The 8,047-nt window shown below is 50.8% G+C and overlaps 1 non-coding gene across 1 annotated transcript; it reads right to left on the bottom strand.

Moving 5' to 3' along the window:
• Positions 1 to 7,471: 7,471 nt before the first annotated feature.
• On the bottom strand, positions 7,472 to 7,578 carry LOC120657823. Its single transcript, XR_005668358.1, has one exon. It is a non-coding gene; the product is annotated as a small nucleolar RNA R71 (small nucleolar RNA).
• Positions 7,579 to 8,047: the final 469 nt, after the last annotated feature.

The raw sequence follows: 8,047 nt of genomic DNA, 5'->3' as shown, positions 1-8,047 counted from the left end.
AGGGACCTATTTGTAAGAAAACTGGAGTTCCAGGGGGTTTCTGGGCAAAATCGAGGACTAAAATGAGATTAAACCTTAGTTCCAGGGTCTAATGTGCAAAAACTATAGCTCTGGATTGCAGGTTAGATTTTTAAAAAGGTCAGGGGCCTAAGTGAATAAAGCAGGACTAAACTGGAAATACTTTTGAAAAGACATGGACCGCGGGTTGATTTTGAAAGACAGCAGGGACTCTTTTGCAAAAAGGACGGCTGAACCATTATCTTCGCTCAGGGGCCGTCGGATCTTGATCAAGAGGCTCAGATCTAATGGCCTCGGGATCTAATCGTGGGCGTCCAACTGAGATCGGGCGGCCAGGGCGGTTCGGCCGCGCGGGGAAGCTCGTGGACTCTGGGCTGAGCTCCTCCTGCGGCTCACGGTGGTGGAGGTGCCAGGGAGCACCGGGAACATGGCAGCGTAGGCCCCTGCTCCGACGCGGAGGTAGCGGGGTGGCTGTGGCTCGGGTCTGACGGCTGTGGGATGGGAAGATGAGGACGCAGGGTTCCGCGGGGGGCCAAAATATAGGAGGAGCAAGGATCTCGGCGCGTGCGCCCCCGGGAAGGTCGCGGAAAGATTCACGGCGAGGATTGCGGCGAGGCGTTGCGCGCTGGGGAAGGAAGAACTGACGTGCGGGGCCACGACGTCAGCGAGAGGAGAGCGGGGCGCAGGCCAGCGCGCTGTGCGGGAGGGCGGCTCACTACGGCTGCCACGTGGGCCAAGGATGGTCGGGGTCCACGCGCCAGGCGGTAGGAGTGGCGAGCGCGACGCGGCGGGTGCATGCGATGCGGGGGTGGTGAGACTGACATGTGGGGAGGACTGTCAGCGACAGGGCGCGAGCGCGCTGACTAGAAGGCAGGGAGGCATCCTGGGCCGATTCAATCAGGGAAGGAGGGGGCGCGCTTGGGTTCGGCTGGGCCGATGCGGGCGACGGGGTGGGCGACGCGTAGCTGGGCTGAGGGTGGAAACGGGCCGCGGGGTGCTGGAACTGGCGCTCGCGTGAGCTGGGCCGGGAAGGGAGAAAAGGAAAGAGAGGAGAAAGGCCGGCCGGGCTGGGCTTGAGTGAGAGAAATGGGCCGGCTTGCGGGATTTGGGTTGGGTTTTCTAGGGCGGTTTGGGCTGGGCCAGGTTGGGGTTTTGGGTTGGCTGGGTTTCTTTCTTTTTCTCTGATTTTTCTTTCTTTTTCAAACTTCACTCAAACTAATTTGAATTCAAACCAAAATTTGAATTCAAACCCTAAGCACTCAACCCATAAAATTTATGCACCAGCATGAATGCACAAGCAAGTTTGACCTAAAATAAATTTTAATTACTTTATGAAGCAAAAATAAATTATAAATGCAAGGCTAAGCAAATTAAATCCTAAAAAATTAAATAAATCCAATTAAATTTATTAATAAATACTGAAATTTAGATTAGGGTGTTACAAATCCTACCCCTTTACAGGAATCTCGTCCCGAGATTCTGGGCTAGCTAGCAAAGAGATCCGGATATGTATTCATTAACTCCTCTCCCTTCTTCTGGCAAGTCCTCCGGAGAGACATCCGGAAATTCAGACACCACGCGAATACCATCCGTGGGTCTAGCCTCCATCTGATGAAGAAAACCAGAAGGCTCTGTAGCACTGACTATCACCTCTTGGCCATCAGATGCTGATAAGTGAACTGTCCGCTGAGCACAATCAATACGGACTCCCCATCTGGTAAGGGTCTCCATGCCCAAAATCACATCTATCCCCGAGGAGTCAATGACGATCAAACCAGTGCGGAATTCTGCCCCCTTATGACAATACTAACTCTGGAACATATAGAGCTTGTGTGTATCTGGCCCCCAGGTGAGGTAACTACCATCGCTGTCCTCATACACGAAACTGGTATACGATGCTGCTCGGCAAATGACTTGGAAATGAAAGAATGAGTAGCACCGGTATCGAAAAGCACTGTAGCTGGATGAGAGTTGACCATGAACGTACCAATAACCACGTTAGGAGCCACGGCCGCTGACTCGGCCGTCACGTGGTTCACCTTCCCCTGTCGTGGCGCCCTAGGTTGGGCTGGGCGCCCCCGCTGTCCTGCCTGCCGTGGAGCCTGGGGTGCTGGACAACTTTTGGCATAATGACCTTTTTGTCCGCATTTGTAGCACATGCGGTGGTGGTGAATGGAGCTACTTGGTTGACCTCCCTGTGAACTTATCATCACATCTTGCATTATTTCTGCTACTTGCTCTTTGGACTCCTTGCGGCCGTGTGGCTGGATCACATTCATATTGATAGTCAACCCATCAACATAATCATAGAGTGCTTGATTCTTGACATGTGTATCTGCAGAGCACTCAGGGTCCTTTCTCTTCTGGATGGTCTGTAGCTCATCGACTACTGGACCGTCAAGGAAAAGGGAATCCTCTGCTAGCTGCTCTTGACGAGACCTCTTTCTCTTTGTACTGGAGAACAACCTCTGGTTCCTCCTAGTTGTGGCTTCATCTTCAGTCGCACGAACTTGACGACAAGGGACGCCATAGAATTGGCAACACGGGCAAGCTTTCTCACCATTCTTCGGGTGGTATGTTGTTTGCGAGGACTGATCTTGTACCGTTGTCGGCTGCTTCACGGAAACTGTTGTATGAACACTATCACCCATTGCACGGTCTCCAAGGTCTTTTTGTTCCGCTGCCATCTGAGCTGGGGTAAAGAGGAAACACAGATTGGTAAGGTCAAGGAAGAGAGAAAAACCTCACTATTCAAAGTTCTATCTTATTTAGACAACACTGCCCATGCATCACTGCTGCTAACTCCAGATAGGTATCACTTAAACCCAAAAAAGAAAACTATAGAATAACTCTTCTGCCTCATCTGAGAGATTTTCAAATTCTCCAGTGCTATCCGTAGGCCGGGGTGTCACATCCCTACCCCCTTACAGAAACCGAAATCCTCGTCGGTGAACCTCTGGATATCACATCCTCTTCGTATTATTCCTTCTTTTCAACAAGCAAGACCGGAGAAACTCAAGGCATGATAAAGTAGGGAGGATAGAGTGGATTGTTTTACCCCCAACGATCTAACTCATTTTATTAATTAATTAACTTTAACTTAATACTGATTTTTATTAAACAAATTTTAACTACTAAACTATGCAATCATTCAAAAATCCAAATCAAACATGTAGCATAATAACAAGCAGACAATTTTCACAACTTAGCCGAGTTTAACACACGACTCGACTAACACAACGCGTCGCAGAACGTGCTATCGTATTATTATAAAAGGGTCACCTAGATGATACTTATGGTGGTCGATTGACTGATTCATGCCAAAATCTACGAAAACTATTCTTTAGAGAGAGAAATCAAGACAAGACGGGTAAAAGTCATAGAATTCAAGGGGTATAATAGTAAAATAGTTTCAGCAGGCAAGGATTGGAGAGAAAAGTCCTAAAACTCGACCAGTTCTATCTAGGCTTCGTCCTACAATCGATATGACTCTGATACCACTATGTAACACCCGGTTTATAAAAGGACATAAACCGAGCAATCATATACGTGCCAGGATCAAGTCACACGTATATACAACAGAAGGAACAGTATATCATAGCACATATCACGTAAAAAGATATAATAAAACGAATATGAATGTTATTTATTACATTAATGACAAAAATGTCTGATACAGTGGAAGCGAAGTACAAATACGATAAAAACTCTCCGAAGCTAAGCAAGGCGCCATAGGGACGTTGACTGGGAGACAAATGCCTAGAAGTCCTCGTAGTCCTGGTAGCGCTGAGCGAACTCCCTCGTGTCGGCAGGAACTGAGCAGCAGTAGAGTATCCAAGAGGAAAAAAGTAGAGAAGATGCAAGAGTGAGTACACAACTTGTACTCAACAAGTATAACACAAACTATGAGGCTCTAAGGTTGGCTGACTCAACTGCATTAGCTTTTAAGTCTTGGCAAAATTTTATTAAAGCTATTTACTACAAGTTGATGAGTTACCATATACCCAGTTACATAGTAATTAATCAAGATTAATCATGTTACTACTGAGAACCAAACCGAAACCACCAAGGTAACCCCGAGAGGCACCCCCCTCGTCGGAAGGAGATAACCCCACTAATCAAAAGGAGGATCTGGGCCGCGCATGACCGTGAGCACGGCTAGTATACCAGTTTTACACTCTGCAGAGGTTGCACATCTTTACCCACAAGTCGTGAGCTACGCCAGTTGTTCATCACACTTCCTTAGGTGAGATGACTAGCAAACTCACTATGAGGCCGTTACAAAGAATCTCGTTGGTAAGGCGTAACCGCGAAGAGTTAGATCAGCGACGATGGGGCCCACCTCCAGGGGTACAAGCACAGGTGCGCAAACCAAGCACAGACCAAGCTGGAGGAGCAGGGACCATTGAAGCTTACCACCCTTTGCCCCGCAGGTAAGTTACTCCAAACCAAAAAGACCTAATTAGTAAGCCAAGACCGCCCCATTCCAGTATTGTGGTAGCGCTGTTGTCCCAGGTTGTCGCTCTATGAACAGGTCCTTATGGAGAGTGGCCAACCAAGCACTAAGCACCGTGCTGGCCCCCTAAACCATGTTTCTAACAAAACCAATTTTAACGAGACGTGAGCCACTCAAGCCACACAGAGGGCCACTCTCAGCATTAAGTTGCATATACCATTAATCATTTTAATTAAAAAGGACCAAGTGTGTTATAGCGCGGCACCTAGCACAACTAACCAAAATGCAACCCAAAGGATATATAACGGATATAAAGTGGCTAGGAGAATCCTTATAGGCATACAGTATCAAAATGCAGTATGAAAATGTATTTAAAGTGATAGGTATTGTTCATGTTATACTTGCCTTACTCGTACTGCTCCTGCTGCTGCTCAAAGTGCTCGGAAGACGGCTGCTCCTGGTACTGGTACTGGGGCTCCTCCGGTAACTCAACGTCTACTCACGAACACATGGCCAAAACAAAGCACAACAATAAGCATACAAACAAACACTAACAAAAGCTAAGAAACAGTACATGAATACATAGAAACAGCACACTAAACTAGCCTAAAACTATTCTACGCATTACAACAATTGCATGGATATAAAGAACGCCTAAAACGGAGCTAAAACGCATAATCTAGGCCAAAAACAAGATCCAGGGACCTATTTGTAAGAAAACTGGAGTTCCAGGGGGTTTATGGGCAAAACCGAGGACTAAAACGTGATTAAACCTTAGTTCCAGGGTCTAACGTGCAAAAACTACAGCTCTGGACTGCGGGTTAGATTTTTAAAAAGGTCAGGGGCCTAAGTGAATAAAGCAGGACTAAATTGGAAATACTTTTGAAAATACACGGACCGCAGGTTGATTTTGAAAGACAGCAGGGACTCTTTTGCAAAAAGGACGGCTGAACCCTTATCTTTGCTCAGGGGCCGTTAGATCTTGATCAAGAGGCTCAGATCTAATGGCCTCGGGATCTAATCGTGGGCGTCCAACTGAGATCGGGCGGCCAGGGCGGTTCGGGCGCGCGGGGCGGCGGCGCAACCGGTGGCGCGCGGTGGCGCTCTGCGGCAGGGTCGCCGAAGATGGCTAAAGGGGTGCTGCGGGGCTCAATTTGAGGTGCGGTTTGGCCCAGGAGGTTCATCACGCCATGCGTGATTCACCTGATGCAACATCTGAGCATGGGGAGGCTCGGAGAGAGGTGCTCGGCAGCGAGGCGGGTCGGCGGCATACCGGCGAGAAATCTCGCACGGGACAGGGACAGGCCGAGGGAAAAAGAGGCGCGGGGAGGTTCGTTGCCGCGGCGCGAAGGTCCGGGGAGGCGTAGAGGAGGGAGAGCGGCGGTGCAGGGGTGGATCCACGGCAGCACGGTGGCGTGGCGTCAATTGGCGGAGCTCCTCATGGGGCAGCGGGGCCGAGGTCGGAGGCTGCGGGCTCGGGGAAGCTCGTGGACTCCGGGCTGAGCTCCTCCTGCGGCTCGTGGTGGTGGAGGTGCCAGGGAGCACCGGGAACATGGCGGCGTAGGCCCCTGCTCCGACGCGGAGGTAGCGGGGCGGCTGTGGCTCGGGTCTGACGGCTGTGGGATGGGAAGATGAGGACGCAGGGTTCCGCGGGGGGCCAAAATATAGGAGGAGCAAGGATCTCGGCGCGTGCGCCCCCGGGAAGGTCGCGGCAAGATTCCCGGCGAGGATTGCGGCAAGGCGTTGCGCGCTGGGGAAGGAAGAACTGACGTGCGGGGCCACGGCGTCAGCGAGAGGAGAGCGGGGCGCAGGCCAGCGCGTTGTGCGGGAGGGCGGCTCACTGCGGCTGCCAGGTGGGCCAAGGACGGTCGGGGTCCACGCGCCTGGCGGTAGGAGTGGCGAGCGCGACGCGGCGGGTGCATGCAATGCGGGGGTGGTGAGACTGACATGTGGGGAGGACTGTCAGCGACAGGGCGCGAGCGCGCTGACTGGAAGGCAAGGAGGCATCCTGGGCCGATTCAATCAGGGAAGGAGGGGGCGCGCTTGGGTTCGGCTGGGCCGATGTGGGCGACGGGGTGGGCGACGCGCTGCTGGGCTGAGGGTGGAAACGGGCCTCGGTTATGCAACTAAGTAAATACACTTTACACAACCTAGCCATCCCTTGGAAAATATAAATAACGATACCCTGAATACTTCTGGGTGAAATGCTACAACGGTATATCCGTGCGCTTGCGGATCTTTCTGTAAACGTTAAGACATACCAACACCAGCATTTCTGGTGGCATTGCTAGGAACTAACCACTCCTAGTGGTGACGCTAAGAAATGTCAACAAGCATTTCTAGCGCCGTTGCCGGGGATGGCACTAGGTGTAAAGTATATTTACTAAAGTACATAAACATGGCAATATAAGTAAGAGGTAGCTATTGCTTATACAAGCTAATGTGTTTATCTTTTTGTTTTCTCCTGATTGGATGAAAACAGGGTAGTGTATGTCTGGTTTCTCCTTGCCGACAAATTTTGTTGAAAATCCCAAGAAGCTCGTGAGAAGGGTCCGACCTCGCGTCGTCCCTCCTACAATCTCGCAGTCGACAAGCGAACCAGCTTCCCAAGCACCATCAATCACTGAACTCATGGCTGAGAAGGCTCTCCGCGACTTCTCCGTCCCCTCAGCTGCCAATGTGGCAGCTGGACCCAACGTTGATGTTGGGGACGTGAACTTTGAGCAGAAGTCCAGCCTCATAAACATGGTGCAGGCTAGCCCATTCTGTGGCAAGCCGAATGAGGACGCTAACGCCCATCTCCAGAACTTCCTGGAGCTTTGCAAGACTGTAACCATACGGGGCATTACGGCTGACGCCATCCAGCTCCGCCTATTTCCTTTCTCCCTCCTTTGGAAAGCGAAATAATGGTTTTATCAGAAAATGGAAGCCGTCAGCACGTGGGACAAATGTTCCACGGTGTTCCTCGCTAAATTCTTCTCGTTGGGCAAAACCAATGCCCTACATGGAAGAATTTCGAGTTTCCAGTAGACGGGGATGGAATCCATCCCAGAAGCTTGGGAGAGACTGCAAGAATACATACTCGCCTATCCTCATCGTGGGATGGACGAGTGGCTCGTGCTCCAAAGCTTCTACAACGGGCTAACAACTACATCCAGAGCCCACCTTGATGCTGCTGCTAGAGGAGCCTATCTCGACCTGACAATTGCCAAGGCTATGGCCTTAATCGAGAAGATGGTCTCCAACCAGGGCTGAAACGAGGAACGTTCCCAGCCCAGAACAAAGGGCGGAATGCATACCGTCAAGGAAACGGACATGCTCGCCGCCAAGCTGGACCTCCTAATAAAAAAGCTTGATGAAGGGAACCGGCCACAGGTGCCTATTCCCGTCCATGCTATGAACTCATACTTTACATGCAAAGTTTGTGGTGACGGTGGACACTCGGGGAATAACTGCCCCGAGACCCGTGAAGACGCAGCCTACATCGACAACAACACTGGGTTCCGTCCACAAGGAGGCCAGGGGTGGGGTCAATCACGCCCACCATTCCAAGGAGGAGGTAACAATTTCAAC

The sequence above is a fragment of the Panicum virgatum genome, chromosome 1N (assembly GCF_016808335.1).
Source record: "Panicum virgatum strain AP13 chromosome 1N, P.virgatum_v5, whole genome shotgun sequence".
NCBI lineage: Eukaryota > Viridiplantae > Streptophyta > Magnoliopsida > Poales > Poaceae > Panicum > Panicum virgatum.
Note: the sequence above shows the minus strand (reverse complement) of the source record. Positions and strands in the feature narration are given on the sequence as shown.